Consider the following 13,232-nt stretch of genomic DNA (forward strand, 5'->3'; position numbering starts at 1 on the left):
GTTGGAAATATGCCCTAGAGACAATAATAAAATGGTTATTATTATATTTCTTTGTTCATGATAATTGTCTATTGTTCATGCTATAATTGTATTATCCGGAAATCGTAATACATGTGTGAATACATAGACCACAACAAGTCCCTAGTGAGCCTCTGGTTGACTAGCTCGTTGATCAACAGATAGTCATGGTTTCCTGACTATGGACATTGGATGTCATTGATAACGAGATCACGTCATTAGGAGAATGATGTGATGGATAAGACCCAATCCTAAGCATAGCACAAAGATCGTGTAGTTCGTTTCGCTAGAGCTTTTCCAAATGTCAAGTATCATTTCCTTAGACCATGAGATTGTGCAACTCCCGGATACCGTAGGAGTGCTTTGGGTGTGCCAAACGTCACAACGTAACTGGGTGACTATAAAGGTGCACTACGGGTATCTCCGAAAGTGTCTGTTGGGTTGGCACGAATCGAGACTGGGATTTGTCACTCCGTATGACGGAGAGGTATCTCAGGGCCCACTCGGTAATGCATCATCATAATGAGCTCAATGTGACTAAGTGTCTCGTCACGGGATCATGCATTACGGTACGAGTAAAGTGACATGCCGGTAACGAGATTGAACGAGGTATTGGGATACCGACGATCGAGTCTTGGGCAAGTAACGTACCGATTAACAAAGGGAATTGTATACGGGATTGATTGAATCCTCGACATCATGGTTCATCCGATGAGATCATCGAGGAGCATGTGGGAGACAACATGGGTATCCAGATCCCGTTGTTGGTTATTGACCGAAGAGGCATCTCGGTCATGTCTGCATGTCTCCCGAACCCGTAGGGTCTACACACTTAAGGTTCGGTTACGCTAGGGTTGAAGAGATATTAGTATGCAGTAATTCGAAAGTTGTTCAGAGTCCTGGATGAGATCCCGGACATCACGAGGAGTTCCGGAATGGTCCATAGGTAAAGATTCATATATAGGAAGTCAAGTTTCGGCCATGGGGAAAGTTTTGGGGGTCACCGGTATTGTACTGGGACCACCGGAAGGGTCCCGGGGGTCCACCGGGTGGGGCCACCTATCCCGGAGGGCCCCATGGGCTGAAGTGGGGAGGGGAACCAGCCCCTGGTGGGCTGGTGCGCCCCCCTAGGGCCTCCCCCTGCGCCTAGGGCAGGATACCCTAGGGGTGGGAGGCGCCCCCCTTGGCTTGGGGGGCAAGCCACCTCCTTGGCCGCCGCCCCCCTTAGAGATCTCATCTCCTAGGGCCGACGCCCCCAGGGGGCCTATATAAAGAGGGGGGAGGGAGGGCAGCCGCACCCCAAGTCTTTGGCGCCTCCCTCTCCCCTCCAACACCTCTCCCTCTCGCAAGTGCTTGGAGAAGCCCTGCCGAGATCGCTGCTGCATCCACCACCACGCCATCGTGCTGCTGGATCTTCATCAACCTCTCCTTCCCCCTTGCTGGATCAAGAAGGAGGAGACGTTGCTACCTCTTGAGCACTGCGTTGGATTTCCCCGAAGAGGAGAGGATGATGCAGTAAGGTAGCGTAAGTATTTCCCTCAGTTTTTGAGAACCAAGGTATCAATCCAGTAGGAGACCATGCACAAGTCCCTCGTACCTACACAAAATGATAGCAACTCGCAACCAACGCTTAGGGGTTGTCAATCCCTTCACGGTCACTTACGAGAGTGAGATCTGATAGAGATAATATTTTTGGTATTTTTGATAGATAGATGCAAAGTAAAAAGTAAACGCAAAGTAAAAACAAAGCAAGTAAATAAAGTTATATAGATTGATATGATGAGAATAGACCCGGGGGCCATAGGTTTCACTAGTGGCTTCTCTCAAGAGCATAAGTATTCTACGATGGGTGAACAAATTACTGTTGAGCAATTGATAGAATTGAGCATAGTTATGAGTATATCTAGGCAATGATCATGTATATAGGCATCACGTCCAAAACAAGTAGATCGAAACGATTCTGCATCTACTACTATTACTCCACTCATCGACCGATATCCAACATGCATCTAGAGTATTAAGTAAAAATAGAATAACGCCGTAAGCAAGATGACATGATGTAGAGGGATAAATTCATGCAATATGATAAAAACACCATCTTGTTATCCTCGATGGCAACAATACAATACGTGCCTTGCAACTCTTTCTGTCACTGAGTAAGGACACCACAAGATTGAACCCAAAGCTAAGCACTTCTCCCATTGCAAGAACTACCAATCTAGTTGGCCAAACCAAAAAGATAATTCGAAGAGACTTGCAAAGATAACTCAATCATACATAAAATAATTCAGAGAAGAATCAAATATTTTCCATAGATAATACTGGATCATAAACCCACAATTTATCGGTCTCAACAAACACACCGCAAAAAGAAGATTACATCGAATAGATCTCCACGAGAGAGGGGGAGAACATTGTATTGAGATCCAAAAAGAGGGAAGAAGCCATCTAGCTACTAGCTATAGACCCGAAGGTCTGAAGTAAACTACTCACACTTCATCGGAGGGGCTATGGTGATGATGTAGAAGCCCTCCGTGGTGGATGCCCCCTCCAGCGGAGCTCCGGAACAGGCCCCAAGATGGGATCTCGTGGATACAGAAGGTTGCGGCGGTGGAATTAGGTTTTTGGCTCCTGTTCTGATCGTTCGGGGATACGTAGGTATATAGGAGGAAGGAGTACGTCAGTGGAGCTCCGAGGGGCCCACGAGGTAGGGGGCGCGCCCAGGGGGGTGCGCCCTCCACCCTCGTGACCTCCTCGGAAGCTTCTTGGAGTAGGGTCCAAGTCTCCTGGATCACGTTCGGTTGGAAAATCACGATCCCAAAGGTTTCATTCCGTTTGGACTCCGTTTGATATTCTGTTCCTTCGAAATACTGAAAAAGGCAAAAAACAGCAATTCTGGGTTAGGCCTCCGGTTAATAGGTTAGTCCCAAAAGTAATATAAAAGTGGAAAATAAAGCCCAATATAGTCCAAAACAGTAGATAAAGTAGCATGGAGCAATCAAAAATTATAGATACATTGGAGACGTATCAGACGTCTTCCCAACCGTACGTGTGTTGAACGCGGAGGTGTCGTCCGTTCGGCGCTAGGATCTCCAATGATTTGGATCACGACGAGTACGACTCCCTCAACCCCGTTCTCTTGAACGCTTCCGCATGCGATCTACAAGGGTATGTAGATGCACTCCTCTCTCTCGTTGCTAGATGACTCCATAGATTGATCTTGGTGAAGCATAGATTTTTTTTATTTCTGCAACGTTCCCCAACAGTAACTGCACTTTATTGGATATATGGTGCGATCTATGATGTCTCTTATCGATTTACCACTATCGTTTTGGGGTTATGCATTAGAGACAGCTGCATTCACATTAAACAGGGCACCATCGAAATCCGTTGAGACGACATCATATGAACTGTGGTTTGGCAAGAAACCAAAGTTGTCGTTTCTTAAAGTTTGGGACTGCGATGCTTATGTGAAAAAGATTCAACGTGATAAACTGGAACCCAAATTGGAGAAGTGCGTCTTCATAGGATACCCAAAAGGAAACTGTTGGGTACACCTTCTATCACAGATCTGAAGGCAAGATATTCGTTGATAAGAATGGATCCTTTCTAGAGAAGGAGTTTCTCTCGAAAGAAGTGAGTGGGAGGAAAGTAGAACTGGATGAGGTAATTGTACCTTCTCCCGAATTGGAAAGTAGTTCATCACAGAAATCAGTTTCAGTGATTCCTACACCAATTAGTGAAGAAGCTAATGATGATGATCCTGAAACTTCAGATCAAGTTACTACCGAACCTCGTAGGTCAACCAGAGTACGGTCCGCACCAGAGTGGTACTGTAATCGTATTCTGGAAGTCATGTTACTAAACCATGATGAACCTACGAACTATGAGGAAGCAGTGATGAGCCCAGATTCCGTGAAATGGCTTGAGGCCATGAAATCTGAGATGGGATCCATGTATGAGGACAAAGTGTGGACTTTGGTGGACTTGCCTGATGATCGGCAAGCCATTAAGAATAAATGGATCTTCAAGAGGAAGACAGACGCTGATAGTGGTGTTACTATCTACAAAGCTCAAATTGTCACAAAAGGTTTTCGACAAGTTCAAGGAGTTGACTATGATGAGACTTTCTCACTCGTAGCGATGTTTAAGTCTGTATGGATCATGTTAGCAATTGCTGTATTTTATGATTATGAAATTTGGCAGATGGATGTCAAAACTGCATTCCTGAATGGATTTCTGAAAGAAGAGTTGTATATGATGCAACCAGAAGGTTTTGTCGATCCAAAGGGTGCTAACAAAGTGTGCAAGCTCCAGCGATCCATTTATGGACTGGTGCAAGCCTCTCGGAGTTGGAATAAACACTTTGATAGTGTGATCAAAGCATATGGTTTTATACAGACTTTTGGAGAAGCCTGTATTTTCAAGAAAGTGAGTGGGAGCTCTACAACATTTCTAATATTATATGTGGATGACATATTGTTGATTGGAAATGATATAGAATTTCTGGATAGCATAAAGGGATACTTGAATAAGAGTTTTTTCAATGAAAGACCTCAGTGAAGCTGCTTACATATTGGGCATCAAGATCTATAGAGATAGATCAAGACGCTTGCTAAGATTTTTCAATGAGTAAATACCTTGACAAGTTTTTGAAAGAGTTCAAAATGGATCAGTCAAAGAAGGAGTTCTTGTCTGTATTACAAGGTGTAAAGTTGAGTAAGACTCAAAGCCCGACCACGGCAGAAGATAGAAAGAGAATGAAAGGCATTCTCTATGCCAGGTTCTATAAAGTATGTTGTGCTGTGTACCAGACCTATTGTGTACCTTGCCATGAGTTTGGCAAGGGGGTACAATAGTGATCTAAGAGTAGATCACTGGACAGCGGTCAAAGATATCCTTAGTGAGGACTAAGGAAATGTTTCTCGGTGATGGAGGTGATAAAGAGTTCGTCATAAAGAGTTACATCGATGCAAGCTTTTACACCGATCCAGGTGACTCTAAGTCTCAATCTGGATACATATTGAAAGTGGGAGCAATTAGCTAGAGTAGCTCCATGCAGAGCATTGTAGACATAGAATATTTGCAAAATACATACGGCTCTGATTGTGACAGACCCGTTGACTAAACTTCTCTCATGAGCAAAACATGATCACACGTTAGTACTCTTTGGGTGTTAATCACATAGCGATGTGAACTAGATTATTGACTGTAGTAAACCCTTTGGGTGTTGGTCGCATGGCGATGTGAACTATGGGTGTTAATCACATACAGATGTGAACTATTGGTGTTAAATCACATGGCGATGTGAACTAGATTATTGACTCTAGTCCAAGTGGGGACTGAAGGAAATATGCCCTAGAGGCAATAAAAAGTTATTATTTATTTCCTTATTTCATGAGAAATGTTTATTATTCATGCTAGAATTGTATTAACCAGAAACTTAGTACATGTGTGAATACATAGACAAAACATAGTGTCCCTAGTATGCCTCTACTAGACTAGCTCGTTAATCAAAGATGGTTATGTTTCCTAACCATAGACATGTGTTGTCATTTGATGAACGAGATCACATCATTAGAAGAATGATGTGATGGACAAGACCCATCCGTTAGCTTAGCATCATGATCGTTACAGTTTCATTGTTACTACTTTCTTCATGACTTATACATGTTCCTCAGACTATGAGATTATGCAACTCCCGAATGCCGGAGGAACACCTTGTGTGCTATCAAACATCACAACATAACTGGGTGATTATAAAGATGCTCTACAAGTGTCTCCAAATGTGTTTGTTGGGTTGGCATAGATCGAGATTAGGATTTGTCACTCCGTGTTTCAAAGAGGTATCTCTCGGCCTCTCGGTAATGCTCATCACTATAAACCTTGCAAGCAATGGGACTAATGAGTTAGTTGTGGGATGAAGCATTACAGAATGAGTAAAGAGACTTTCCGGTAACGAGATTGAACTAGGTATGATGATACTGACGATTGAATCTCGGGCAAGTAACATACTGATGACAAATGGAACAACGTATGTTGTTATGCGGTTTGACCGATAAAGATCTTCGTAGAATATGTAGGAGCCAATATGAGCATCCAGGTTCCACTATTGGTTATTGATCGGAGATGTGTCTCGATCATGTCTACATAGTTCTCGAACCCGTAGGGTCCGCACGCTTAATGTTCGATGACGATTTGTATTATGAGTTATGTGTTTTTATTACCGAAGTTTGTTCGGAGTCCCGGATGAGATCACGGACGTGACGAGGAGTCTCAAAATGGTCGAGACATAAAGATCGATATATTGGAAGGCTATATTCGGACATCGGAAAGGTTCCGAGTGATTCAGGTATTTTTCGGAGTACCTGGGAGTTACGGAATTCACCGGGAGAAGTAATGGGCCTTATTGTGCTTTAGTGGAGAGAGGGGAGAAGGGCCAAAAGGTGGCACGCGCCTCCCCCTACCCAAACTGAATTGGACAAGGGGTGGGGGTGCAGCCCCCCTTTCCTTCTCCCTCTCCCTTTCTTTCCTTCTCTCCTACTCCGAATAGGAAAGGGAATCCTACTAGGACCTGGGAGTCCTAGTAGGACTCCCTATGCTTGGCGCGCCCTCTAGGCCGGCCGCTTCCTCCCTCCCTCCTTTATATACAGGGGAGGGGAGCACGCCAAGGACACACAAGTTTTCTCTTAACCATGTGTGGTGCCCCCCTCCATAGTTACACACCTCGATTATACCATCGTAGTGCTTAGGCGAAGCCCTGTGCCGGTAGCATCATAATCACCGTTGCCATGCCATTGTGCTGACAGAACTCACCCTCATCCTCAACTGGATCAAGAGCAAGAGGGATGTCATCGAGCTGAAAGTGTGCTGAACGCGAGGTGCCGTATGTTCGGTACTTGATCGGTTGGATCGCGAAGAAGTTCGACTACATCAACCGCGTTATTGAAACGCTTCCGCTTTCGGTCTACGAGGGTACGTGGACACACTCTCCCCTCTCATTGCTATGCATCACCTAGATAGATCTTGCGTGATCGTAGGAAATTTTTGAAATTACCGCATTCCCCAACAACTATAAGTATGGTGTTCCAATGACATGATCCAAGATGATCGAGTATGACAATCTTAATGTAGTATGATGCTATGGTTCTTGCTTAAAAGATCTTTGCTTATCTTTCTCTTTTGCTTAAAAGCTTGTTGGGCTCTTTCTCTTTTGAGCTCTTTCTAATGCAAAACTTCACAAACCAAGATAGCCATTGCGTATATGCTATGACAACCTTGTGACACAAGAGATGATACCAAGATATGGACACTAAGATGATGATATATGCAATGATCACTAATGTGCACATGTAACATTACCGGCAATACTTAAAGGCTAGTATCGATAGGAAAGCTATGCAAAATGGGCTATGGGGTTATCAATGTAAATGGCAAGGAGTACACAAAGTTGTCGTCGAAGTTACCATCCTTGCTTACGGTTGAGGGTGTCAAAATGGTGGAGTGGTCATTGTCGATGACGAGTCCGTGGCGAAGATAAGCGGCGGTGATGTCGTTGTTGAACCGCCTCTAAGTAGCCGAAACACGTTAGGAAACAGAACCACAACTCAAATTATCAAAGAACAAAATGTGTCCAAATTGTCGGAGTTGGTAGCGGGTGAGCAATGGTGTTTGGGAAAGCGATGGTGGTATGCGGACGTGATGGTGGTATGCCTGGTCATAATTGGCGAGAGTTAGGCGGGAAAACAGAGCGGTTGATGGACCTATTGCTGCCAGGGGCCGGATGTTCGGGCTTGCGGGCCGGATGTCCGGGTCACGAGCCGGATGTCCGAGCTCTGGTTCTGTGGACGAACTCGGTGGAAAGGAAAATTTCGGGGCAAAATTCGAGAGATTTCGTGGATGGATTTGGAAGAAAACTTAGGGGAAGCTGGATCTACAAGTAACACATCAAATCCAACAAAACTTCCTCACACCAACAAATCACAAAAAAATGAGAGGGCTATTTTTGTGGGGATTTTTGAAATTGGGGCAAAATCAACAAAACAAGGCTAGAAAATAAGGGTAGGGGCTCCAAATTCGTGATCAACCTAGGCTCATGATACCAAGATGATGTAGGGTTTGGGTGGTGATGTCGCTTGAAGCTATGTCGGTATTTCCCAAAAGATCCGTTTATCTATTGCGGCAGATATGGATCCGTCTTTTTATCCTTAGTAGCAACAATACATACATGTCGGTTCCCTTTCTGTTAGTGGGATCAAGCACCGTAAGAACGAACCCACTACCGAGCACCTCTTCCCATTGCAAGATAATAGATCAAGTTGGCCAAACAAAACCCAAATACCGAAGAAGAAATACGAGGCTATAAGAGATCACACATATAAGAGATCAAAGAGACTCAAATAACTTTCATGGATATAAAAAGATATAACTGATCATAAACTCGAAGTTCATCAGATCCCAACAAATACGCCGCCAAAAGACTTACATCATATGGATCTCCAAGAGACCATTGTATTGATAATGAAGAGAGAGAGGAAGCCATCTAGCTACTAACTACGGACTCAAAGGTCTACAAAGAACTACTCACGCATCATAGGAGAGGCACCAATGGAAGTGGTGAACCCATCCGTGATGGTGTCTAGATTGGATCTCGTGGTTCTAGACTCTATGGCGGATGGATGAAAATTTCATCGACTCCCCTAGGGTTTCTGGAATATTGGGGTATTTATAGAGCAAAGAGTCGGTCCATGGGGCACCCGAGGTGGGCACAACCCACCAGGGCGTGCCTGGGCCTCCTAGTGCAACCAGGGCCCGTTATGTTCCTTCTGGCCCATAAAAAATCATCGTAAATTGGCGTGGCATTTGGACTCCGTCTGATAGTGATTTCCTGCGATGTAAAAAACATGCAGAAAACAGCAACGGGCACTTGGCACTATGTCAATAGGTTAGTACCAAAAAAATGATATAAAATGACTATATAATGATTATAAAACATCCAAGATTGATAATAAAATAACATGGAATAATAAAAATATATAGACACGTTGGAGACATATCAGCATCCCCAAGCTTAACTCCTGCTCGTCCTCGAGTAGGTGAGTGATAAAACAGAATTTTTGATGTGGAGTGTTGTTTATCATGTCATATCATATTCTTTTCTTTATAGCATGGGCATTTGGACTTTTATTTGATTCAAAGCAATAGTCTAGTTTTGACATAATAATTTAGATACTCAAGCATATCAACAAGCAACCATTTTTTTAAAAATATCAATGCTAAATAAAGTTATCCCTAGCCCATCATGCTCAAACATTGATCCATTCATGAAACACACTCGAATATTAGCTACACCCAATACTTAAGTACGATCATATTGTCCCCTAGTTGGTGCTTTTATAAGAGAGGATGGAGACTCGATTTCAAAAAAAAATCTGCATAAAGCAAAAGAAAGGCCCTTCGAGGAGGGAAGTAGTGATTTGTAGAGGTGCCAGAGCTCAAAGCGAAAAATTAGAGATAAAAACATTTTGGGAGGTGTATCCATCCCACTAACGAAAACGATTTGGAGCATCCCAACACTTTCCATGCTAGATGTATCATAGGCGGTTCTCAAACAAAAAATAAAGTTTATTCCTTTTTCAACCATAACTTTCACTTTCCATGGCTAGCCGTATCCACGGGTGCCCTCCATACCAACACTTTCCAAGGAATTCATTATTTGACAACATAAAGTAAATTCATTTTTGCATTTCAGGACTGGGCATCCCTAAAACCTTTGCCTTACTCTCGTGCAATGACAAGTGAATAAACACTCATCATGAGAATAACACATCTAGCATGGAAAATATTAGCTACCCGTTACCATTCCGCGAGCGAAACAAACACACAAAAGAGAAGTTTATTTTGAAAATTAGAGATGGCACATGCAAATTTGCTTAGAACGGCAAAAGAATACCGCATATAGGTAGATATAGTGGACTCATGTGGCAAAACTGGTTTAAAGGATTTTGGATGCACAAGTAGAGGTCATACTTGGTACAAAATGAAGGCTAGCAAAAGGATTGAGAAGCGACCAACCAAGAAACGAATAATCTCATAAGCAAGCATTTAGCATAATTAACACCGAATAATACATCACAAGTAGGATATAATTTTCACTGCATGATTATTGACTTTCGTGCATGCATAGGGAATCACAAACCTTAACACCCATATTCTTACTTGAGCACAATTACTCATCAACATAACTCACATATCACATCATCATATCTCAAAACTCTTACTAAGAATCAAGTTTATTTTGTCCAATGATCTTCATGACATATTTTTCCTTTATTTATCCTTCTTGGATATCTATCACTTTGGGACTATTTTTCATGTGTTGCTTTTCATAAGCTCAAACAAATATAAGTGAAGATCATGAGCATAACATATTTTCTTTCTCTTAAAATAATTTAAGTGAGCAGGAGAGAATTTCTTCAAAATTTTACTAACTCTCAAATGAATCTAAGTGAAGCAAGAGAGCTTTTTTTCAAAAATACTAAGCACACCGTGCTCAAAAAGATATAAGTGAAGCACTAGAGCAAGTCCATTGCTCATAAAAAAATTAAGTGAAGCATAGAGAGCAATTCTAACAAGTCATGCATAATTTTGGCTCTCTCAAATAGGTGTGTCCAGCAAGGATTGAGAGTTAAAACACAAAATAAAACAAGCAAAGACACATATCATACAAGACGCTCCAAGCAAAACACATATCATGTGACAAATAAAAATATAGTCTCGAGTAAAATACCTATGGTTGTTTAAAAGAAAGAGGGGATGTCACTCGGGGGCATCCCCAAGCTTAGTTGGTTGCTCATTCTTGGATAATAGCTTGGGATGCCGGGGCATCCCCAAGCTTAGGCTCTTCTTGTTGGGGAACGTAGTAATTTCAAAAAAAAAATCCTATGCACACGCAAGATCATGGTGATGCATAGCAACGAGAGGGGACCGTGTCGTCCATGTACCCTCGTAGACCGTATGCGGAAGCGTTATGACAACGCGGTTGATGTAGTCGTATGTCTTCACGATCGACCGATCCAAGTACTGAACTTACGGCACCTCCACGATCTGCACACGTTCAGCTCGGTGATGTCCCACGAACTCACGATCCATTAGAGCTTCGAGGGACAGTTCTGTCAGCACGACGGCGTAATGACGTGTTGATGAAGCTACCGACACAGGGCTTCGCCTAAGCACCGCTACAATATGACCGAGGTGGATTATGGTGGAGGGGGGGCACCGCACACGGCTAAAGATCAATGATCAATGTGTCTTTGGGTGCCACCCCGCCCCCGTATATAAAGGAGCTAGGGGGAAGGCGGCCGTCCAAGGAGGAGGGCGCGCCAAGGGAGGAGTCCTACTCCCACCAGGAGTAGGACTCCTTCTTTCCTAGTAGGAGTAGGAGAAGGGGGAAGGAGGAGAGAGGGGGGGCGCCGCCCCCCTCCTTGTCCAATTCGGACTAGAGGGGGAGGGGGCGCGTGGCCCTGCCTTGGCCGGCCCTCCTATTCTCCACTAAGGCCCATATGGCCCATTATACTCCCCGGGGGGTTCCGGTAACCCCCCGGTACTCCGGTATATGCCCGAACTTGCCCGGAACACTTCCAAAGTCCAAACATAGTCATCCAATATATCAATCTTTATGTCTCTACCATTTAGAGACTCCTCGTCATGTCCGTGATCATATCCGGGACTCTGAACTACTTTCGGTACATCAAAACACATAAACTCATAATACCGATCGTCACCGAACGTTAAGCGTGCGGACCCTACGGGTTCGAGAATTATGTAGACATGACTGAGACACGTCTCCGGTCAATAACCAATAGCGGAACCTGGATGCTCATATTGGCTCCTACATATTCTACGAAGATCTTTATCGGTCAAACCGCACAACAACATATGTTGTTCCCTTTGTCATCGGTATGTTACTTGCCCGAGATTCGATCATCGGTATCTCAATACCTAGCTGAATCTCGTTACCGGCAAGTCTCTTTACTCGTTCTGTAATACATCATCCCATAATTAACTCACTAGTCACATTGCTTGCAAGGCTTATAGTGATGTGTATTACCGAGAGGGCCCACAGATACCTCTCCTATAATCGGAGTGACAAATCCTAATCTCGATCTATGCCAACTCAACAAGTACCATCGAAAACACTTGTAGAGCACCTTTATAATCACCCAGTTACGTTGTGATGTTTGGTAGCACAAAAAGTGTTCCTCCGGTAATCGGGAGTTGCATAATCTCATAGTTATAGGAACATGTATAAGTCATGAAGAAAGCAATAGCAGTAAACTAAAACGATCAAGTGCTAAGCTAACGGAATGGGTCAAGTCAATCACATCATTCTCCTAATGATGTGATCCCGTTTATCAAATGACAACTCATGTCTATGGTTAGGAAACCTTAACCATCTTTGATCAACGAGCTAGTAAAGTATAGGCATACTAGTGACACTTCATTTGTCTATGTATTCACACATGTATTATGTTTCTGGTTAATACAATTCTAGCATGAATAATAAACATTTATCATGAAATAAGGAAATAAATAATAACTTTATTATTGCCTCTAGGGCATATTTCCTTCACTTTCTTTCATCCTTCGTAATATAACCCAAAACTTGAAAACTTCAATCACACAAAACTCAACAAAACCCTTGTGAGATTTGTTAGTAAAAGAAAGCAAACCACTACTATAAGTGTTGTGTCCCAACATAATTGAAAAATTCTTGAATACGTTCTTTTCCCATAACATTCCCTTGCCCCAAGATAAAAGTTTTAGCATCCAGATTGCCCGTACGTCCAAATTTAGGAGTTAGGCCATCATCTGTTGTTGCCATACCGAAATCACTCATGATTGCAAGCAAAGAATAGATCTGACAAAAAAGGCGAACTGACAAACAGAGGGGAATAAAATGGCAAATTTTTCATTTTCTCTCTATCTTCTGAAGTGGTCGGGCATTGAGTCTGACTCAACTTCACACCTTGTAACATAGGCAAGAACCCTTTCTTTGCTTGATCCATTTTGAACTTTTTCAAAACTTTGTCAAGGTATGTGCTTTGTGAAAGTTCAATTAAGCGTCATGATCTATCTCTATAGATCTTGATGCCCAATATATAAGCAGCTTCACTGAGGTCTTTCATCAAAAAACTCTTACTCAAGTATCCCTT

Source organism: Triticum dicoccoides, chromosome 2B (genome assembly GCF_002162155.2).
Source record: "Triticum dicoccoides isolate Atlit2015 ecotype Zavitan chromosome 2B, WEW_v2.0, whole genome shotgun sequence".
Taxonomy (NCBI): domain Eukaryota; kingdom Viridiplantae; phylum Streptophyta; class Magnoliopsida; order Poales; family Poaceae; genus Triticum; species Triticum dicoccoides.